Here is a 24,825-nt window from a genome sequence, read left to right on the forward strand (position 1 = left end):
CAGGTGCTGGAACCAGCTGGGCCTCCTAGCCAATAGGAGGGCCGGGGTGCATCCGCTCCAGGCACTGCCCGCGCTCTGATTGGCCTGGTGCGTTGGATCCTTGCACATGTGCCGACAGGTCCCATGAGGCTGCAGCCAGAACGGCATCTCGTGAGACCTGGTCTCCACATACCTCCTTTTGTCGAGCAGCTTGGCCCTAGTCCATCACGAAGTCAGCGTACCTCGCAGGCCTTTGTCGCTCGCATTTGGGCCGGCCTTCTCCACTCAGGCCACCCAGTGGTGATGTTTCCAATTCCTCTGCTCTGCCTCTTGCTGGCATCCACTCGCTCTGCAAGTCTATTTCGTCTGTCGCTGTGTCTAACGCTTCACTTGACTCAGGGATCACCTCCTTGGGAGACTCTGTCCTTCCGACTATTTTCCACTAGGGGTGACTGTTCTCATGATGTGGGTTCTCTCGGTTCATTGAGCCCTTTCTCGAGCAAGGCAGCTCTTTCCAAGTTCCACCTTTTTCCGTCTTGTGTGTATATATGGATATGCTTCTTGGCACCACTCTGACCGGTCTGCTGTACTTGGACCCTGTCATTTGGTCCTTGTGTGGTAAGCAGATTTTGACCAAGTCACCTTCATTTACCTCTGTCCTTTGGGCTGCCCTGTTCCTGTCACTCCAGCCCTTCATTAGTTCCTTGCTTCTTTTTATCCTATACACCACATCCTCCATATTTACTGATGTATCCTCCCTCACTTTGGACAACCATGGAGGGACTAGGGTGGATGCAGCTCTTCTCCCCCTTAACATGTGGAATGGTGACACACTGGTTGTCGCATTTGGGGTGAGGTGGTGGGCAGCTATGGCTTCATTTACCATCTTGTATGGACCCATATCGGAGGCTGTGGCCAGTTGCATGGCACCCTTGAAGAACCTTCTCGTTCTTTCTACTAGTTCCTTACCTTGGGGATGATAAAGAGAAGCTTTTGATTTGTTTGATATTGTGGGCTTGCATGAAAGTCTTCATCTCACGAGAGACTAGCTGAATGCCATTGTCTGTTACTATTTCTTTCGGCAAAACCCTTCTCTCAGGAACACTGCTGTCAGTACATCTATTACCATTGCCGTGGTGATGTCAAGTACACATTCTTCCTCCACTCACTTTGACAGGTCATGACTACACTGTATCAGTTTTCCAATGACATGGCTTCCAGCGGTCCAATAAAATCTAATTGCAGTTTGTGCCATACTCCTTCAGGTATCTCTGTGGCTATTGACGGTCTCTTGTCACTATTTATGCACTCGTGACATCTCTCCTTCATCACTCTTATATCTTGGTCCATGCACAGAAACTAGTAGGACTCTCTTACTCTGTGTCTTGTCATGTTACTCCCAAGATGTCCTGAATGGGCTCTACACAGGATTATTTTCCTCATTCCTAAAGGCGGAATAATCTGGCATCCCCTGACCAGCAGCCCTTCTGTTTCATATATTTCTTCGACCACTTTCCAGAACGGCTTCAAACATTCTCGAATCGCCCTTTCATTAGGCTATCCTTTTCTGACCCACTCTGTGAATTTCACGATTATCTCATCTAAGGCCGATTCTTCTCGCCAATGGCTCTCACTCATCTGCAAAAACTCTTTGCTTCTCAGGTTGAAGCCACCACACATTCATTCCTCAAGAAGGTGGTTGCTGGCCCCTTCTGTCCAGGTAGCCGCGACATGTAATCTGCCTGGGCATTCTTCCAACCCGCTAAATGTACTATTTCATAAGTATTGTTTTGAACTTTTGCAGCTATGCGCTCCAATCTGGGAGTAGACGTCTTGTCCCCCCGGGCTCAACATGTGTATCAATGGTTTGTGGTTGGTTACCAAATGAAATTCCATGCCCCATACGTATGTCCTGACATACTACACTGCCCAGGCACATGCCAACATTTCTTTTTCTACTGTAGAGTAGTTCTTCTCGTTGTTGTAAAGGCTGTTTTCCATAAAAGGTTGAACGGTCGCAGACAGAGGAGACCTCTTATTCTCTTTTTAATCTCCTCGATTGCTCCCTTTTGTGATTTTCGCAAGTCATATTCGGCTCCTTTTTTAGTGGTTCTCTTAATGACGCTGTGGTTTTTGAAAAATATGGAACAAACTATGCGTAGTATGCGTAGTATTCTGCTAGACCTAAGAAGGATCTTAACTCTTCCTTGTTGGATGGCAACTTAGGTTTCTACTATACGTTTTTCTTTGGCTGATCCCTTCTTTTGATATCTTGTACCCCAAATATTCTACTACTCTTGCTTTGATCACGCATTTGTTGGAGCGCGGGCCCCTCCCACCTCTTGTAGCTTGGTGAGTACTTTCCTCAACACCAAATCGTGGGTCTCTACATCTACGGCGTGTTTAAGGATGTTATCTTGGAAGTACGACACATTACCTATGTTGGATAGCAAAAAGTACATCATTCTTTGAAATGCTGATGCGGCGGGAGACAGCTGAAAAGCATTCTGGCAAATTGAAATGCACCAAGGGGGTGATGAATGCTGTCAATGGTCTTGATTCGTTGTGTAAACTGATATGATGATATGCATCCCTCATATTGCAACAGTTTATTGAGAGGCCACCCTCAACAAGGGGAGTTCCTTCTCTCCCCAATCAAAATGTCACACAACAAACTGTTAATGGATTCTTTGTTCAGCCCTGTTTCAGATTCAAATCATTCCCCTTGGATCCCTCCCGTGTGCCACCAATGAGCCAAGAACCAGGGCGGTGGACAGAAAATATATTTATATTTATTTGAATTATAGGTAATGGTGATCGCACTTAACTACACACGCCTCCTTCTATGTGGCTCACAATTAAACAACTTTTTTAACATAAATAATCACACAAGTTGGATGGGAAACCATAAATCACAATACTTTACTTTGTACAGATTTCAATTAAAGGAATAACCAACACTGGTCAATGAACAAAATCAATTTACATATGCAGTGCTGTGCAATTTCGATTTTCCGGTGTGCTTAAAAAGGCCAACAGTTGGTTTTACAATGTCTCTCCCAGCCCCAAAATCCAAGGACAGGAAGGATAGCTCGGGGGCAATGTGTTTTTGTCTTGCAAGCAAGACCGTGCAGTGCAACGCAGGTTTGAATTCAAATCCTGCACTTACAAATCACTCCTGGTATTAAGCGTGTTATAAATGAGCAATTATAAATTATTAATATGGATCAATTACATGCAGCACCCTTCTATTCAAATGCCAGGTCTGGGGAGAGGGGACAATTTAGAAGTTTGTTTTTCAGACCCCCTCACTTAAAGGCCTGTGTTGAGGAAGTTGGACAGTAAAATGGGGATGATTTAGTATCCAACTGGGGAATTGTTTTAAGATATTCACAGTATATATAGCTCAAATGAATGATTCGATACATTGTCATGAGATCCGGTATCTAATTGTACTATTGTCTAAGGTTATGACAACAAGATTATGTACCGATTTTAGATTGGCAACATTTGGATACTAACACCTTATAGTCATACTCATTGATATCATCTGGATAGACAGGGTAAAACAAACCTACCGTTAGACTCCTCAAGCACCATTGAGGTTGGTCTACTAGATTGTTATTTTTATAACGCCATTAGACCACCTCTTACCTTTTACCATGAAAACTGATCACAAGGCGAGTCAAGATGGCACTCCCTACAACCCTCTTTAGCCATGAAAGAAATATTGCTTATGAGGCATTTCTGGCCGGTCTGTTTTGGTTGCAAGTCAACCTGTAACCTGGACCTACAATTGACACAGATCCCACTTGTCTTACCCCCTACTAATGGTATTCTTGAACTTCCCTGTGGCCTTGAACGTCCCAGACGGTGTTTACACAGGTAGACTTATCCACTCTGAAGCTGGTCCCTTCCACTGCGCCCGCAATCATTTCCAATACATCCCATACGGTTTTGAGTACCACCACATACTTAGACTTTATTATGTACTATTTGTCAATTTTTTACTTTTCCATGTTGATCCGCATCGTTCAAGAACGACACATAATTTTTAATGTACTCGTGCAACATCAATACACTATGCATTCTTGAGGGATAGCAGCCACCTCGGTGGCAACTACCCCCACATTCAATAGGCTCACAATCGTGAACATGCCACTTTGAATAAAGATATGGACTATTTTAAGTAAAAAAAGAAATAAACCTCATGGTGTTTACAAATGACGTCACATGCTTTGTAACGTAATTATGTCATGAGTCAACGCTTCTGAAATAGCGGCCGTTTTGGATGACTAAGCAGTAAGCAGCACAGAGTCCATCCTGAGGTCTACAAACATTCTCACAAGCGTGCACTTGTTTTTCATGTAAGTACTTATGTCATGCCAATGAGAACTCGCTCTAGCCCTAATCTGCTAGGAACTTCCTTTTATCGCTCAGGAGCCTTAGCTTCAAGCATTTTATCTATTTCCCCTCTTCTAGTTGCGCATATACAGCCTCATGTGAACTGAGTTCCACAAAAACTTTTTTTCCCGTGCCCACGCACCACAGTCTTGTAACCCTGTAAGTAATTCATCTCAGGTGAATGCTTAACAATGCCATAGCCGGCAGATTAATAAGCATACCCTTACTTAAACTTTTACAGATGTGCTGGAAATACACTTCAACACATATGCTAGAGAACACATCAGACTACTCAATACTTGAATTAAGAACCATCACTGAGGATCTTGAGGGTAAGACACTTAGTATGAACTGGGAATTCTCATAAATTAGTTTTTACATTGAGATTACTTATTATACAGATCCTACGGATGTTCTGCTTGTGAGAAGATTGAATATTGAATCCCTGTTGGGGTAGCTTACTACAGTTTATGGAGCAATGTGGACATTTTTAAAGGTCAGATCCTTTCCTCCTTATATAATTCATGTCAACTCTTGGTTAAGAACGTTCATACTATATAGACAACTGATGGACCATGTATAGAACAAAAGCCAATCGTCACCACCAGTAAAAATGATTGCAATAATAGGCTGGGCAATCAGTTGGATATCAAGATTTTAGGAGCTTGTGTGTAACATGCCCCTTTAGGATGATAATTGAGGATTACATACTAGATTATGATCAGAATGGGAATTCTCCAATAAGAGTATAAACCATTAATTCATAAAGATGATATGTGACTATTTACCAATGATGAACATTATTGATGAATGAAAATATGTTAAAAACAAAATGACCTATTATTTCTTCTGTTTGAATTTTTTGTAGAAATCTTGTGTAAATACTCCCCTGATGCAGAGTTTACTAGAAATGCATTGGGCTGTATGAACATAAAAGTCTGAGCTCATGAACAAATTGAATGTTTACTTGGATCAATATATACAGTTTAAATGCATTTTTGTAAAATATTTACTTATTATCCAACTAATTCTCATCAAATAAGGGAAGTAGCAAATCTGGTTTCGTGAGAGGAACCATTTGCCCCATCTGACAAAAAGCTTGGCTTCATTTAGGCCAGAGACAGTGTGCAGGGGATGGGAGTTCCCTTGTAGGGAACCTTCTTGTTTTCAGTTTCCATTCTTGGCCAGCATGTGACCAGAGCCTCCTTGACTGTGTTATATTTAATGCCAGGGTTAAAGCCATTGGCCTCTTTGTTGTTTGAAGTTGGTGGGCTGCAGATCATAAATAGTTGGGATGCATCGGCTACACAGAGATCTCTCACCGCAGATAATGAGCGAGGCCGGCTTTGTGATGTCATGAGGCCATGCTGACATCTGGCATTCTGTCCTGTTATCTGAATTTGACCACCATTTCGATCTGAAAACCTTCCGTTTTATTTGTTTGTTTCAGAGTTCAGCTTCCCTTGATTGCAGCACTGTTTACCCAGCTCCTCCCCACATTCCGTGATGCACTGGCTATGCCATCTGCCCTGAAAAGAAATTCGCCTTCGAAGACACCAGGTCTGGCCACAGGGGAAGTTTGCTATGAAAACCATTAAGGATAGTCCAGATTTTATGGCAGTTGTAAATAGCTGGGACGCAAGAGTTTCAATGGAATCCCTTTGCACATCCAGAGGCCAACAGGCATGCAGTGGGGGAAGCCATTTTGCAAATTCTGCCCAGAGACCCACAGATTGTCCTTGTTTGAATGACATCACATACTGCATTTTCTAACATCAGCCTTCATTCTTTGAAATACTGTATATTTTTCTGATCATGGTTCACTTTGCTTTTGCATCAGTGGATTTCTTTTTTACATATGACAGCTGAAAGTACAGGGCTATTTATTTCAGTCATTAATAAAATATATTTTTAATTATCTGTTTGTTTTCATTTCAAAAAGTGGGTCTGAGTTGTCATAGTGCACCACCTTTTGATGGGTGGCAGTTTCAGTGAAAATACTGCATTTGTCTCTCAGCCAGCAATGTGATGTGCCTTTCCCATCTGCACTCTGATTACATTTTTTTCAGCTTTCTCTTGATTTCAACTGCAGAAAGATACCCACATAGTCTGCCTTAATAGGCCCATTTTCAGTGTGAAGTATTCTGAAGGCTTGCAGGACATTTATTCAGTGGGCCTTTCAGTTCTGTTAGTTTGGGCCTTTGACTAAGCCCATAATAACTAATTTGGAAAAGTACTTGGCCTCCTTCATCATCAAGATTATTTATTTATGTATATAGCACCCAAGTCCACAGGCATGAGGGTGTACACCGACTCAGAAAAAGAACAGGACACCACAAAACCTCAGAAATGTAGAGGGGAAATGAAGCTGCCTTTAGGCGTTTCCAGCTGTTCCCAGTGAAAAGATCTTTTTTTATAAAGATCTTTTCACTAAAAGGTTGCTTTAGAAAGACTGCTCCATGACCGCACAGAGCGGTCTTTCTAAAGCGATCTGTCATGCCCCTGCCGCACACGAGTGAACGCAGGGGCTGACAGGCTCTGCGGGACCAGGAATCGGAGGGTGAAGAGAACGGCTACGTGTGTCTGTGTGAGTGTTAACGCATGTTTGTTGGTATGTGCGATGTATGTATGCGTTTTGGTTTAGAGGTGGGGGTTGGGGGAGCTGAGGGAATGGGGCTTGGGATACAAATCCATTGGAAGAGGGTGGGGGTAGTGGGCTGGCACTGAAATCCCACAAGAGAGAGTGGGGGTAGGTGGAAAGACCAATCGGGGGTTTGGGCGATGAACCCCCTGAATTAAATTTTGAAAAGGGAAAAATGCATTTGAACAGTCTCAAGAGAAAAATACCTTTACAGTGCTTGTATATTGGTCTTTTTCTCTTGAGACCTTTTAAAAAAGGTCAATTCACATAGAACCGTTTCCAGCACATCAACAGGAGTACAAGCGCTAGAGGGATGTTACTTGAATAGCAGGGTCTTTAGAAGCACAGAAAGGGTTTTTCTAATCGCAGTTCTATTCGAAGGACATTTCATGCAAGGACAGGGAAAGAGCGTCGAAGGCCATTAGTTCTTATTCAAGCACATCCATTTTCTATTCCATAGATATGAACTAATCTCACAGAGTCTGTGCTTTAACATCCAACCAGATACATCACAAACGTCTGCATAGTTGGTAAAGTAACACCCCACAGTTGTTAAGAGATCGCAAAGAGGTCTAATATCCAAATTAAACAATGTTGGCGATAAGCAGGTTCCTTGTGGGGCTCTGCAGTCAATTGGCTCAGTTTCAGAGCTAGCACACCCCAGCCTCCTCGAGATCGTCTGTTGCTCAGAAATGACTGAATCCAGTTGATTGCTTCTGGTGAGCAATCCCCAACCAAATCTAGTGTTTTCATCAGACACCCATGATCCAGCAGATCAAAGGTGGCTGATAAATCCAAAAGGATCAACAGCCTTGATCCGCCTCTCTCCAGAATGCCCAGCATATAGGTTTGCAGGTCCAATAAGGCATTCTCTGTTCCGTGATCTGCTCTGAAACTTGATTGACTGGGGTGGAAAATACCTCCGTTAGATTAACTTGTTTATACTTGGAAGGGGGTAACTGTCCATTATCACTTCTGAATTCATACTGCACAGATCAGTGCACACTCTCAGGTCTTTCAAGTGCTGTTTTTATTATCAGAACCACTGGGCTCAGCCATTCAGACAATTCTACAGTCTCAATTGTGCCCTCCTTGACCATTCTTTCAAGTTGTGCTTGCAGCGCATCTCTTGCCGTCACTGGCACCGGTCTCACTTTATGTTTGACTGGGACGGCATTCTCTTTTAGTCTGATTGTGTGTACATAGTTTCTGATTTTCCCTGGTTCTTGTGAATTTTTTTTAGGAAACTCTTCTCTTGACACAAACGCTCCTCCTGATCTCACTGAAATTACTTAGTCTTCTGTACTGGATCAAGCCTGATGTTCAAGTTCGGATCCTTCTCTGAATAATAAACTCTTGTTTCAGTTTTCCTGACTTTGAACTCAATTGTGCCGTTGATGTAACCCAGCAGGCGCACAGGCGCCCCTCCAAATACTGTGAGCCTGTGTTTTGTACTCATCACTTCTACTGTGCATTTGCCCACCATGTCTTTGTAGGTGCGAATTGGTAATATTGTCAAGTCTTATCCTGAGCAAACCCTTACTCTTGTTCCATTGCCATCCACTCTATTAGGCAATGCGGCTTCTCTCTCCCAGCCGACACACTATTTACCATGATGACAGTGGATCCATCTTCTTTAGAGGACTCGTTATCCCCAGCTCCCTTGTTCTCCACAATTGATGTATTTTCTTAACACGCCACTTGCAAGCAATCACAATGTGGCCGAATATTCTACAATTCGAGCATTCTTTGTTTTGTGGCTGGATATTCCTTGTCATTCGCCAGGTGACGGGTGCTGGTGCATCAATGGCATTTAAGGGGTTCTCATGTCCCCCCTCTTTCATCTCTTACCTGGTTCTGGGGTTTCTCTCTGCTTTCCCTTTACTGGACCACCTGCACTTCAGCGGCGTGCAAGCTTCCCGCCCATTCTTTATGCCTGCTCAACGTTCCTTCAACCGCCCTGGCATTTTGGACCGCTTTGTCCAGCTGCAGTTCTTTTTCCAAAATTAACTCATCTTGCACCTTCCTACAGTTGGGGTGCACCTTCAGCATATCACAAATCATGTTTACTGTGTTGTCGCCAAAATCACATAGTGCAGCCATTTCTCGCGTCCCGGTGAAGTAGTCATCCACTGGTTCAGTACTCTTTTGCTTCCTGCTATAAAATCTAATCCTGTGCAAGGCAGTATTTTCCCTACTGCAGAATCCCTTGACTATTCTCCTAGTATACTCTTTGTAAACATCTTCGCTATTATTATTAACAGTGTCTCGCTTCAAGCCAGCAAATATCTTTTGACCCTCTACTCCATGGCATTGAGCAACATGGCCTTCTTACATTCACAGTAATTTGGTTATATGGTCCTACTAGCGGTACCATCCAGCATTGCCCAGGTCGGTAGTTGACATGCATGTGGGGGTCTGCTATAGCCTTGTGTATGTTATATTGTGTAATTCCTTCCTATTTTTGAAAAATTGCAATATAGGCAATCTCCAGAAATCACCTATACTGATAGCACAGGGCTGGATCCCGCTCCACCCCTGTGCAGGGTGAATGGGTGGGGATGGTCAAATTTCACTATTGCCAGTATACCCCAGACTGGTATGCCGACCACGGGCCAAAATTTCAGCCCACCAACTGTTATGGGGCTGGAGCAAACTCATAACATACAAACACTTTCACAAGTATATGTATATATATATTACATGGCCACGGTAGTGGCCGTGTTGTTATGGTTAAGTTGCTGTTTCCATAGGAAGAGCACTTTTTGGGCGGCTTATAACTCCGCTCCCCCTGGACGAATCATCACCTAACTTTGCAGAAAAAGTATTGGGCCACTCTGAATTTATTTGCAAGGTTTGTTGATGTTTGGTCCAGGGGGGGAAATGTTATAGGGAGGGGTCCCAAAACGTCTTTTTTTCCCATAGACTGAATGGGGGAAAATCTTTGCGCACGTCCACAGCCTAAACCGCTGGACGGATTTTCACAAAATTTGCGGTAGGGGCAGGAGCGTGTTCCCGAAAGCGTGCTTTTGTACATTTGGTGACAATCCATCCACTACTTTTCTTTAAAACGACCAAAAAGTAGGTCTCAAAAAATTAGTGATATCTATGTCTGCTCCGCGGTCACACTTCCCTGTTCGCTCTGCGGACAACATACCGATTGGCTAAGGGGCTAGCGTCAGGACTGCGGACACGTGACGTCTCTGCCGATTGGCTGCAGTGAGACGTGTTGTGCGTCAGATTATTTGGATGAGCCTGCCATCTTGGATCCGCCGACAGCGCAGCGGCGACCAGCGGCAACATGCTATTTTCGAAACCTATTTTGCTGTGTCATAGTGCTTGGGGAGGTTCACACAGTAAGAGATGGGTGAAAAACTGTATTTGTTCAGGCGGGAGGTGTTAATGATATATTCTCTATGCACGCCTTTTTCGGAATGTTTGTGCTTACAGAAAATGAGGATTTTAATAGGGTTACTATTTCAGTCCGTGCTGCGCACAGGCACTTTCAGACTGTTCTAAGCACACGCATGGTGTTAGCGAACATTGAAATTGAGTACATGTCATTATTACATAATTTTTTCCTATGGGCGTGCTATTGATTAGTACGCCGCCATGGGTGTGACACGCTGCGGTTAGTTGTGGCCAGGGCCCAGAGTCCTGGGTACAAAATGAGTGCATGCTACAGTTATAATGGGTGTCTTGGGTGCATGGCTGTAGGCCATAGGCCATACTTCCAAGACTCTAGGCCCTGGCCACAACCACCGCAGCATATTACAGAAATTGATACAACTGTAGTATTGCTTATGGGTCAAATGGTTGTGGAGAGTGTGTACAGACTTGGCTGCCGTAGGCCATACTTTCAGGACTCTATTCCCTGGCCACAACCACCGCAGCATATTACAGAAATTGATGCAACTGTAGTATTGCCTATGGGTCAAATGGTTGTGGAGAGTGTGTAGAGACTTGCATTGAACTGTGTATGGACATACATCTAAGACTTTAGGCCCTTGCCACAAGCACTGCTGCATATCACAGCTACAGATACGCCTGTAGTATTGCACATCACTCACAGAAAATTAGGGTTTTAATAGGGGTACTATTTCAGTCTGTGCTGCGCACAGGCACTTTCAGACTGTTCTAAGCACACGCATGGTGTTAGCAAACATTGAAATTGAGTACATGTCATTATTACATAATTTTTTCCTATGGGCGTGCTATTGATTAGTACGCCGCCATGGGTGTGACACGCTGCGGTTAGTTGTGGCCAGGGCCCAGAGTCCTGGGTACAAAATGAGTGCATGCTACAGTTATAATGGGTGTCTTGGGTGCATGGCTGTAGGCCATAGGCCATACTTCCAAGACTCTAGGCCCTGGCCACAACCACCGCAGCATATTACAGAAATTGATACAACTGTAGTATTGCTTATGGGTCAAATGGTTGTGGAGAGTGTGTACAGACTTGGCTGCCGTAGGCCATACTTTCAGGACTCTATTCCCTGGCCACAACCACCGCAGCATATTACAGAAATTGATGCAACTGTAGTATTGCCTATGGGTCAAATGGTTATGGAGAGTGTGTAGAGACTTGCATTGAACTGTGTATGGACATACATCTAAGACTTTAGGCCCTTGCCACAAGCACTGCTGCATATCACAGCTACAGATACGCCTGTAGTATTGCACATCACTCACAGAAAATTAGGGTTTTAATAGGGGTACTATTTCAGTCTGTGCTGCGCACAGGCACCTTGAAACTCTTCTAAGGACACGCGTGGTGTTAGCGAATATTGAATTTGAGTACATGTTGTTATTACATTATTTTTTCCTATGGGTGTGTTATTGATTAGTACGCCGCCATGGATGTGACAGGCTGCAGTGGTTGTGGCCAGGGCCTAGAGTCTTGGGTGCATGGCCGTAGGCCGTAGGCCATACTTCCAAGACTCTAGGCCCTGGCCACAACCACTGCAGCATATCACAGAAATTGATACAATTGTAGTATTGCTTATGGGTCAAATGGTTGTGGAGAGTGTGTAGAGACTTGGCTGCATGGCCGAAGTGTTGTTACAAGCCACAATGGGTGTGATATGGTGTGGTAGTTATGGCAAGGACTTAGAGTCTTTGGTGCATGGCCAAAGGTCATGCACCCAAGAACAAAGTTATAAGCACTGCAGTTGTAAGCCGCTATGGATTCTATACACTGCATACCCATACATTCAAAAATCTATGGCCTTACACCCAAGTCTGTAGCCTGTGGCCAGAACTACTGCCGCATATAACAGGCACAGGTACACTCGTACTATGAAACATCATTCAAGTGGTTGTGGGGGGGTGTAGCATTTTGGGAGCATGGCCAAAGGCCATGCTCCCAAAACCAACTTTATAAGTAGTGAAATTATAAGCCACAATGCTTGTGATATGCTTTGCTGTTTCTGGCCAGGACCCAGAGTCTTGGGTGCATAGGCAAAGGCCATGCACCAAAGACTGAAGTTATAAGCAGTGAAGTTATAAGTGAACATGGGCGTGGTGTTGTGCTGTGGTTGTGTGCATGTTCTAGTGTCTTGGTTGCATGGCTGCAGACTATGCACCCAAAACTAAACTTAGAAGTAGTGAAATTAGAAGCACCATGGTTTTGATATGTAGCGATGGTTGTGGGTAGGACTTATAGTGTGGGTTGCTTGGCCGTAGGGCGTAGGTGGTAGGTTATACATCAAAGATGCTAGGCCCAGCCTACAGCCACTGCACCATATTACTGCTATAGATTAGCCGTGTTGATTCGCATGCGTATGAAATGACTGTAATTATACTTACTGTTTCATTTGTGCAGAATGCATATATGTTTTACCTGACTGCAGTACTTGGCGGGCCTAGCCGTTTTTAATTTCTGTGATAAAAGAAAAAAGCATGTTAGTGTTTGCATTTTATGAAGGCTTATTACATTGCATAATAGACAGTTTAGCTTTTTTTTACCCTCATATTTAGTTTACAAACCAGCGTACTGTGCATTTTGCTCAGTTTCTGTGTTTGTTTTTGGAATCCTTGGGTCTGGGGGGAAAAAATCCTTGTCGGATTAAAAAAAACCTTTAATTGCTATGCTACAAACTATTTCTTTTCTTTCTTTGAGGGTTTCCTTGTTCTTTCTGATTAATGTTATGTTTGTTGCCTTGTTGCTATTTTTAACAGCACTTAGATACCAGTTGGCGTATTCTAACTGTGCATTTGTTCTTATGCTTCTGTGGTATTCATTTATCTGTGTTGTTGTTATAGACTCTTGGGCAGTTAGATACCTGTTGGCGTATTCTAACTGTATGCAGGATTTCACTTCATTTTTTGGTAATGTTGAAGTACACATTAGTCACTAAATTTTGTCTTTAAGAATATTAAATATGCATTTGTAAGATTAGCTGGCAATCTCTGCTTTAGAGTAATGGTGCTATCATTACATTCCACCCATCCACATTTCTTTTTAATGTATGCAGTGTAGTGACCTGCATTGGTTGTATCTCCTGGATGGTAGATTATACCTACTGTTGTAAAGGTTTTCTTTCCAAGTGACACTTGACCGTGTGTGAATCCAGTCCGCTTGCAGTTGTTTTTCGTACCATCTGCATTATAATGTAGCAGTATAAATATTATGTACTTACTATGCGTTTGTATCAGTAAGGTGGAGCGATTGTCTGAATTGCACAAGGTACATAATCTGGCATGGTTTGCATTCTGTACCAGTTGCTGAAAAGGAATGGATTCACAATTAGGTATGGATACATTCACAAATCGCTAATTTGGGATTTGTTCCTGTATGACATTGCTACAGAGAGTGCATATATGTTTCCACATGTATGAAATCTGGAAGATTTAATTTATAAGTATGCTTTTGTTTTCCAGTACTTGTAGTAAGTACATTAGAAATTCTTGTGGATCTTCTTGTGTGTTTATAGTGAATCTCACCATTCCAGCGTAGTAGTCCAATTCTTGTCTTATTCCGTAAACACTGTACGTGTTGTCAGGATTGTTTGTTGCGTTTCTATGAAGGACTAACATTTGCAAACACAATTGGTCTGTACTGTGTAAGTAAATATTGTTAACAATTGGTGGCAATTGAAATAGAATATTCATTGCTACATTTGTATAGCAACTTACACCAGTTTCATTTGAAAATTTGAATGGACCAGCTAGTTCCGTAACAGAGTGCTTTTTTCGGCGTTTGTCTTCTTTCTTTGAAGTAGTACCTGGTTTACTTTCACTAATAGTTTCTTCTTTGCTTGTGGTAATTGATTAACCTTTTCCTTCTTTTGTTTTCTTTGAAGGATTTGCTGTCAGATTGTGTTGCTTTTCTGATTGAATTAGTTTTCTTTTACCACGTTTAAATTTTTCTGGAACAGGATATTTTTTCAGATGGGGGGTATACATTGAACGCAGTCTATTGTATTCTAAAATGCAAGGAATATCAGCGGTCACTTTACTTGCATCAAAGTTGATTAGAAATAGACCGTCAAGTGTACGTAAGCGTGATAGTGCTATGTAGCTCATGCCTTCTTTGAAGTCTGTGTTTCCTATATCTATCAATGCTTTGTCTAGGATAAGACCTTGGGATTTATGAATGGTGACTGCATATGCAAGAGTTAGAGAAAATTGTTCTCTACTTACATACCTGTCTTTGAAGAGAAGGAATCGAGCAGTTGAGCGCCCTATCCTTTTCACTTCTGAAAGTTTGTCAAAGCGAATAATGACAAACTAAATGTTGTTGTCACGTGGGTATGATTGAAAGCCAACAACTGTACCCAGTGCCCCATTGACTAGCCCTTGCTCCACGTCAAGGTTACGTTTAAGCATTACTCTACAATTTAAGGATAATTTTAATACCTTTTCCAACCCAGCTGTGTTGGATATTGAATTTTCTAAACTACTTAGTCTTGTTTTGGCTTGCTCACACATGGGTAGTGTCATGCCATGCATGTCTAGTTTGTCTGTGGCGCAAATTTCAATTATTGGTTGCATTTCTTTATTTAACATTGTTTCATTGAATTTGACACAGCTTGCAAGAGTTGGCATTAAGGCCATACAATTGACATTTTTGTGCGCTATTTCTTCCATAACATCAGTAGCACATGCATTATCGCCATAAAGTGCATGAATGTGCTGGTTTGTCAATATTGCTTGTGCTTCCTGAGATAGTACACCAACTCTAATACTTTTTAGGATGTTGGCATAAGTGAGATCTGCAGATTGCCGCATGTTTTATGTTAATTCTCTGTATTGGAAATGTTGCCAAAGGTTGACATTTCGTATGCTGCCAACAGTTTTACGGCACAGTTTGTGTCCTACGGTTTTAAAAATAGGTTCACCTTTCACTGGTGTCAATTGTAGAAGATCTCTGAAAATGATAATGTGTTTCCCTGCAAAGAGTTCTTCGTAGTTTGTTTTACTTCTTGCAATCTGAGGTGAATCAAAGCCAACATTAGGTTGGAGACCATGCTCACTTCATCTATTAGTAGCATTTTCATTTGCTTTAATACTCTGCGTAGTTCCATTGCAGCTTCTGCAGGAAGTTTGTAGTAGTCTAATTTGTTTTGGTGTTCTACTGGAAGAAGTAGTAATCGGTGTAAAGTGACTCCGCCTATGTTGTAGGCAGCTAAACCTGTGGGGACAGTTACAACAGCTGACAGTTTGTTGTTTTGTCAATTGCTGAAGGAACTTGCCTAGCTTCACCACTGACGTACAGCAGTATTGGTTTGTAATTTTTTCAGGTACATTCTTTATTTTTGTGTTGTGCACCATGTGCAATTTGTTTTTTACATCTTCAAAAATGGTGCGCTGTTCTTTGTTAAGTTTTGCTTGTTGTACAGTTAAGTCTTCTATATTTTCTTGATACTGACACATGGTGTTTTCCACTTCTGTCATAGCTAATTCTGCCTCATTTGCTATTAGTGGCTGTCCTAGAGGTTCTTGACTTCCTGTTACAGAAGGTTGACTACTGTCAGAAGAGTCCTTATCTAGTTGGGCCTGAAGTTCTTCTTTGTGTTGCTGTTCATTGTGCAACATTGCTTTGTACTGCGTGAAGTTCACATCGGTGATAGTGATTTCTTCAGCATCTTCATAGCAGTCATAGTTATCTAGTATCTCTTCCTCTTTTCTTCATGGTTTAGAAAGTTGTAGCAGAGACATGTAATATAGTTCTTTCTGTTGAGGAGTTTTTAATGACAATTTAACATGATTAATTAAGCTCGTTTTGTAAGCTTCACTAAGCTGCCTTCACAATCTGTGACTCTATATCTGCCTTTGCTTTCATCAGGTTTTATATTGTTTTTGTATTCAAAGTTTTGAGCTATGTGGTATAGACACATGCTTTCCAAAGCGCTACTCCTGTTTGGATAGTATGTGTCCAGTAAATTGTTTTTTAAAATGTCTTGGCTGTTGAGATCATTTCTGGTAATTGTTTCTATGTCCTCATTTGATTTCAGAACTCTTTTTCTAGATTTAGCAAGACCAAGACTTAGCCATACTATGTTGTCTGATTTTCCGTACAAAGCAGTACCGGTTAAACGATCTGCCGCTTCATAGTCGCCACATTCTCTATGAGAGAGCATTTTTATGCCTAGGCTGTACAATTTCTGAGATAGTGTTTTGTCTGATGATAAGTCATCCCAGAGGTCTTGAAGCTCTGTTTGTTTTGCTTTTGTTAAGTAGGCTGTAACATATTGTGCAACAGCAGTGGAATTGTCTGCAATGTACTGCACATCTATGTTTGCATTCCATAAGAGGGCAATGATTGCATTGTAATCATTGATATATTTACATTCTTCAGTTCTTTTTATGTAGTACGTGTTCTTAGGTGATTTACCTTTCACACTATGTCGAACTGAAGACATGAAGTTGTTCACTTCACCTGTTTCTGTAACTGGTCTAGGGAAACCAAACCAGCATTTGGTGTAGTATTTCACTTTGTTTTTGTATTTGCACCGACAATATTTGCCCTATTTGTGTCTTTGAAATTGTAAAATCTGCCCGTGCAGGTCACTATGTGTCCGTTGTGAAGGGATTTCACAAATGACATATTTTTGGATGAACTGCAAAACAGTGGCATCAGTGTCGTGACCAAATTTAGGTGCACCTTTGATCCATAAAAGCATGTGAATATGTGGTGCTCCTCTCGCTTGGTATTCTTTTCTCCAAAAGAATTGATGCACTTCTCCGAGGGGAGGAACAGTTTTATTACAAATAAAGTGTAGCATAGTAATGAAACGATGATGGAAGTATCTTGACACATTAACTGGATCTAGAGAGCAAAGTTCTCCAGGTGTTAATAAATGTATGTTGGTGTTGTTGTTTGATATGCGTAGAAACTCATGTAAATCTTCCCATGCATATTCTGCACAACTTAGTGTAACAAACCAAGTCGGTGGTCCAAGGTTTCTGATCATACAATGTACGTCTCCGTGCCCTCGGAACCAGTATTCTTTTGTACCACGCATGTTTGGAAACAAATTTGTTATACTTGAGTGTAAACCCACATCTTTTTCTTGTACTTTTTGTATTAATTGTGTATTTGACATATTTTGAAAGTGGCTTTCAGATTTCAAAATGTGTGCAACTCCGTAACATAGGGTTGCTAGTTCACTTTCAAAGAGTAGGTGGAATATGTATTACACATGTTGCCTAAACCTGGGATCTTGCGAATACATTCGTAATGAGCGGTATTCTGATGCCGTAATCTGGGTGGGTCTATCATCGTAGCTTCCACCTTTGCCAGTAGGAAATAGCAGCGGAAAAGCATGTGCTTCTATACTTTTTTCCCATATGCTCATAAGTCAACCTTTGGTTTGTTGCATTTGGTAAGTTTCTAGTGCATCATCTATGCTTTCATTGGAATGCAATGGATGAATTGTGTACTGGTCCAAAAGAGTGGACACTGCAGCAGGATCCAGAAGTTCGAATTGTCCAGTTTCTGATGACTCTTCAATTATTTCAGTTGTTTCCCTTAAGCTTTCTTCAATATTTATTTGCTTGTAGTATTCGTTATTGTCTTTTAGATATTGCAAGGCTTGTCTAACTTTATGTAAGTCCACCAGTTGTTGCCAATTTTTTTTGTATTTTGTTGGTACACCATTTACCAAGACAATTAAAGAATGCTCTATTGAACGTTGCACTCCTAGAGTGTGTACATTTTCTGTAAAATCTAATGGCAAATAAACTACTTTGCCACAAACGCCTTTCACCAATTCAGAGCGAGGTAATTTTGCTGTTTTTGGGTGAAGGCGTCTAATTGCTTGAAATGGGTGAACTGTTTGAATTATGATGCTCTTGTACAAATTGAGTTGTTGCAGGGTTTTTGGTAGTAGAAACAATTCCAAATTTGTGATAGCACGTGAAGCTTTGGTTGTTGTGTAGTTTCGTAGTGCATACATATTGGGGGTTCACTTATTTGATATTTGTTTTCAGCTAAAAGGTAGAGAACTAATTCAAACCATTTGGAATTTTCATTGTCTTCTATTTTGTATGCTATGTCTATTTTTCTTGTGTTCCTTTTGTAAAACGTTCTGTAGCAACACACATACACATGGTTTGGTATTTCAGCCGAAGCACTTTTAAATTTTAGTATTTCTTTTTTGTATGTGTGCATGTTGGTAGTCTGTTCTAAAACTATTGCATTTTGTAAGTGACTTTCACTTCCAAAATATTTTCTCTGGATTCGGTCAATTTCTTCTTGTAGATATTTGGGTGTACTATGCAGAAGAGTGTTATTTAAATTGGCTAAATCTGAAGATGGAATTTTAGCATAGTATATTTTATACACTAGATTTCTTACATTTGAATGATGTATTGATATCCTTTTGATAGCATGGAAGGTGCTTTTGCAAATAGGTCCAGAAATGCAGGCTAATGAATGTCCTTGTAGTCCTGTGTATTTGCGCACTGGACAGATATCCATATTTTGCAGCACTTTCATTTTAATTTTGTCTTTACCTTTCACATACTGATTGAGGAACTGACGTAAAGATTTGAAAGATGTGTTAGGAATGGCGCACATTGACGTGCACGGCCATTTGTATACTGGACGGTCTGGTTCAGTTGAATCAAGAGGTAATTCTGAGTTTTCAGGGGATACTTTTGTAAGCATTGTTTCTTGCTCCATGATGCTATTGATTTTTGACTAGATTTCTTACATTTGAATGATGTATTGATATCCTTTTGATATCATGGAAGGTGCTTTTGCAAATAGGTCCAGAAATGCAGGCTAATGAATGTCCTTGTAGTCCTGTGTATTTGCGCACTGGACAGATATCCATATTTTGCAGCACTTTCATTTTAATTTTGTCTTTACCTTTCACATACTGATTGAGGAACTGACGTAAAGATTTGAAAGATGTGTTAGGAATGGCGCACATTGACGTGCACGGCCATTTGTATACTGGACGGTCTGGTTCAGTTGAATCAAGAGGTAATTCTGAGTTTTCAGGGGATACTTTTGTAAGCATTGTTTCTTGCTCCATGATGCTATTGATTTTTTTCATACCCTCATCCACTGCTATGGATGGCAATTGTGTTTGTTGGATTTTGTTTGTATGTTTCTTCATTAAAATATGGTTATGTGGTTATTGTGAGACTCCATTCACCTCCACAAATATGTAAGAAGTTATTTGTGTTCACATTCCATTTATTGATAAGTTTCTTTTGCAGTTTGGTACTTAGTTTTGTTAGTGGTTTCATTCTATTTAACACTAATATAAACAACTTCCTTTTGAGAATGATTGCACTGTCCACGAGAGCTTGTAGGATTATTTTTGTAGGTTTTAAGGGGTGAGGATGGTTTCGGTCCTCTTCTTATTAGATTCTGAAGGACTCTGTGGCGAAACATTTTTGCGAAAATATTTTTTTTACTATAGTTTCTTGTTACTATATCAGGATTAATAGCAGCATTGTTAGCAGTAATGGTAGCCGATTTTTTGTGAAGAGTTTTGTGCTTGGTGCCACATTTTGTTGGAGGCAGTAAAGTTTCGGTAGTTGAAGCTTCCTTTGTTTTGGTATACAACTGTATTAGCTGTTTTATTCCAACGTTCTCTACAAACTCTGCTACAGATGGATGCTTAGGTTGGAAACTTCTATTTTTATTTGCTCTACTTCTGCATTCCTTTCTACAGACTTGCTTTTTGGTAGGCATTTTTTGGGGTCTGTTGAAAAAAAGAAGGCATGGTTTGGTCTGTTGGACAACGCATGCGTGCATGAGTTTGATGGACAAGCTGTTTGTGGTGGTGTGTGAATGTGCATTGGCCTCTTACAATGATTTGGGAAGGCTATTTTTCTATTTGCATACTACCGCAATGTGCTTCAGATGAGAGTAGAAGGTGGGCTAGTGGTGAGGAGAAGCATAAATAGTGAACATACTGGCATAAAATTGAAATAGCTATTTGTTTTCTACTACTAACATTCTAAGGTATCTGTATGTTATTTGAGTTCCAAACATACAAGGATTTGTGAGTCACTCTGCCTGTTATTCTTTGTTTAATAAATGGGGATTTGTGGGTAGAATGGGTCAGAAATCACTGTTTGCTTTGGTGCGCAAATTAAATGCATAACCCACACAGTCTGTTTGCGGAATAGTTACAATATGAAGGTCGTGTTGTACTTACTTTTTTTGCAGAATGACCAGGTTTCTTCGGATATGTCGTTTGCAGTGTAGATGCTGTTGATTTTCAGGAGAGTAGTCTTCACTGCGATTGTAAAAAGAAGTTAGTAACTTTCTGTGTTTAAAGCTGTGATGTTACTGTACACGTTAATTTTGTATTGCTCGTCGGAGTATTCTCCTTTGATATTTCAACACAGTGCATGTGTGCATTTCACTTCACTATGTGCTGCCTTTCTATGTTAATTGCAGTATGTCAGTTGGACGTTCTTCAGAAATGCGTGCAATTGTTAGGTTACGAAAATGTCTTGTTTCTTTAAAGCTGCGCTACCTATAGCATAGAGGGTTGTAAGCGATAGGTCATTACAGTAAATGGGGAAAAATTCTGTACTTTCATATCATTAGTACGATTGCAAAAAATCGGGAGACTCTGGAAGGGAAATGTCACCGCAGCAATCGGGAGCGTTTACTTTTTCTCATACGATTGTCTTGGAAGTAGCATTTATGTAGGCGGTACACAGTAAAAAATTGTGCCATTTTCTAATTGAAAATCGAGTTTCCCACTAAATAGGGAGAGTTGTAACGTATTTATAGCTTATGCGGGAGACAGTAAGAAGTAGTGCGGTTTGTCAATGAAAAATCGGACATCTTGTACTTAAAGGGCGACCGTTGATATGTATTGGCTATGCAGATTTAGTGGCATTAATTTGTTTAAATGAAATCATAAGGGTTGCACATGTTCTCTGAGTAAAATATGCATAGCTGTAGTTTATACGCATGCATATGCGCATGGATGGAGCTGTACGTAGAAATCCGCGACACTTGCACAGTAGTTTTTGAAGTAGGTGCTTTGCAATGATATGCGACTTGCATTCAGAGTGATCAATAGCACATTTGAAGTGCGAAATTTTGATGACGGAGTTAGATGTAGGGATGGTTAATGTGATTGGTAGATGGTTGTGTGACTGCTTCGCTGTGTCCAATGAGGAAATGGAATCGCAAGTGATGTGGAACGGGTAGAAGGACTAGCTAAGAGTTATGTGCCGCATGTAGACAATGCTTATCCGCGGGTAGGTCGTGTCACATACAGGTTTCTACAGCAAATCCAGCATGGAAAGGGGACTGTTGGTGTCAGCCAATCAGATGTTCACATTGTTCCTTTGTGTCGAAAGACGGTGCGTATACTGAAGATGGCAGAGGCACAGAGGGTCAGGGTTTTGGTCCTTGGAGATATTTTTGTCCAACGTTTACAGCTCTATGCTGAAAGTAGGCATGTGGCACATCATTTTGATGTGGGAGGAGTGGAGGTGGTGTGGAGCGCTGAGACTGATCGCAATGTTGCGGCACTTCTCCAAGTTTGCACCGAGATTCGTACGATGACCACTCCTCATGTGGTACTTTTGCACTATGGTGCTTGCCATTTGGGCTACGTGAGTTCACATACTTTGTTGAAAGATTTGGAACAGTTGGTTCAAGCAGTCATGAACATCTTTCCACTGCGAAATTATTTTTTTCTGGGTTACTGCCTAGAGGAAAATTGGACAATAGGTCTGTTTTCTATCCTGATCAAAGTATTGGGAGGTGTAACATCAATCGCGGCATGCATGCTTTTATGTTACGTGCTGGTATGTTTTTCTGCAGCCACGAGAACATTGTTCCCAGTAATGCGGCTTATTTTGAAGCAGATGGTTTTGCGTTATCTTCTTTGGGAAATGCCATGTTCTTTTGGAATGTGAGGCTTCCTTTGCAGAAGGTTCTGTAATGATTGTAGGAGTAAAGTAAGAACAAAAATATTAAAAAAGAAACAAAATAACAGGTGTCTGTAAGGCATCTGCCTAAAAATAAAACGCTCTTTTCAGAGCCCATCTTCAAGGGGAAAAGGGGAATAAAATTTAAATGTACAGTCGTCACGCTCTGATCCTGTACGTGTCCGTGAACATGGCAGTAGTTTGGAGGCGGCGCTTATTACCAACGGGAATTTGGGGGTGGAGACGCATGCAAATGAGAATGTGCGAAGGTAGGGATTGGTCAGTAAAGTTCAGTGGGTGTGTTTAGTACGGAGAAATTTAGGCAGAACATCTTTTCCCTGACAGGAGACCAGACAGCCATGGCTCTGTGTGCTCGAAAACAGATTATCTGGATTTTGGGAGACTCATGGATACATTGGTTGAAGGTGCATGCAAAAAGTTGCGGTCTATCTGCAGATCTAGGATGTCCTCATGCGGAAGAGCACTGGCATGGCGTGCGTGGAATGAGGTGGCTGGACTTGGTAACTCTCTGCGCTACTTTACAGACAGAGCGTTATCCTGATATACCCACCATTCATTGTGGAGGAAACAGTTTAGGCCATGTTTCTGGAATTTCTCTGCAATTTGCAATGAAGGAAGGACTTGCGAAAGTGATGGGCATGTTTCCAAATTGCCAAATCGTTTTTTCCGTATTGCACAAAGACAAAAGTGGCTGCATTCTTCTACATTTGGCCCACAAATGGAGAAAGCGAGGCACAATGTGAATAAGGTTGTTTGTGCCTTTCTAAGAGATGTTGGCATATCTTCATTCCACAATGAAAACATTTTGTTTCGCAGCTCTTTCATATTTCACAGAGATGGAGTCCATCTCACATATGCCGGCAATCAGATTTTTCTTCGCAATGTACAACATGCATTGCAACTTTTTGGGGAATCGTAGTCGCATATTTGGCAATGCGTTTTTTCCAACCTACAGTTTTTGAAGATAACACAAAACCCCACCGAAAAGGCTCTTTTCAGAGCCACCACTTACTCCCAGCGAAAAGTACATTCGTTTTGCTTTGCTTGCCCCCTCCATTTTTGAGTGTCCTATGACTTGCCGCAGACTTTTAAAAAAATGTGAGGGGGCCTACGACGGTCACTTGATGGTTCTATTGTTAAACTGAGAAAGGCGGCTCTGAAAAGAGCCTTTTCTGTAATTTTCCAGTTTACTGCTTGTATGGACATGACACACTAGGAGAGGAGGGCAAAGGAGGGTAAGGAAGGGACACCAACCATGGGTATAAGAAGGGTCAGGTGGAGAAAGATATACCGTGGGCTTCACTTAGGGAGGGAGCAGTTCTTCTGGTGCTCAGTGACAGTAGCCTCAAAAGCACTTACACACACAATATTGCGTCACATTACACACACAATATTGTGACCCTCGAAAGGTAAGGGTCAACAGCATCACGAATGGCTTGTGAAGCAGCTGGAGGGATGCGCTCCCCCACAGGAGTGTCTCTTGTGGTGAGAGGATCAGACACGGAGGATGCTGTGGAGGAACTCAATCTACTACGTTCTTCACATGGCACCACCTTGCGAATGTCCACACTGTGGAACGACGTTAAGTGTCACTTCATGGTTGTCGTACCAAAGCTGTACACACCAGGTCTTCCATGACTCAGCACCAACTGGCACTGGTAGCACCTGACCAGGTTTGCACGTGCTTTTGGTACGTTCCCAAAAACAGAAAACAACCAACACACCCACAACTCCCGGCGAGTGTTTGTAGTGCAGAGTTCCTCCACCTCATTCTCTTCTTCCTCTTCTTCCTCAATCTCTACATTCTCACCCGTATATCCCTCTGAAGGCCCTTGGGGAGGTGGTGGCGGTGGAGGGTTTGGGGGTGGTGCTGAGGCTAATGCAGCAACAGTAGCCATGGATGCCATAAGGATTGTTTGCCTAATGGTCGCTACAGTAGTAAAGGCAGCACAACTCTAACTGCTATAGCCAGAAGCACAATGAAGAGGCGCTCGGGGGTGTGGCAATTTATAGGGTTCGAGGGGTGCGGCTCGTGACCATATTGATCATTTAAAAGCGCTGCAAAAAGTGTAAACGACATGTTTACAGGTAGAGCTATTGTATGCGACATGTCAAATGGTGATTTTAAGTTCCCCTTCTAAAAACCTATGGAATTCAGTAAAAAAACTTTGTTAAACGCACCATGTCGGGAGGGAATAGCTTTCCTGTCAAAGCAGCACAATTCTGGAACTCCCTACCACCAACCATCAGGGAAGACCTTCCCTACCCTCAATTCAGATCTAATACCATCCTCTGGCTCAAGGAACATGACACCTAACGCTCTTCCTTGCCTTGCCATACTTAACTACTGTAAATTGTGTTTAACTATGTACATCTATTGATCCTCTATGTTTAGACATATCATATAACCTGCA

This window comes from Ambystoma mexicanum, chromosome 3q, assembly GCF_040938575.1.
Source record: "Ambystoma mexicanum isolate Mex_15411 chromosome 3q, UKY_AmexF1_1, whole genome shotgun sequence".
Lineage (NCBI taxonomy): Eukaryota > Metazoa > Chordata > Amphibia > Caudata > Ambystomatidae > Ambystoma > Ambystoma mexicanum.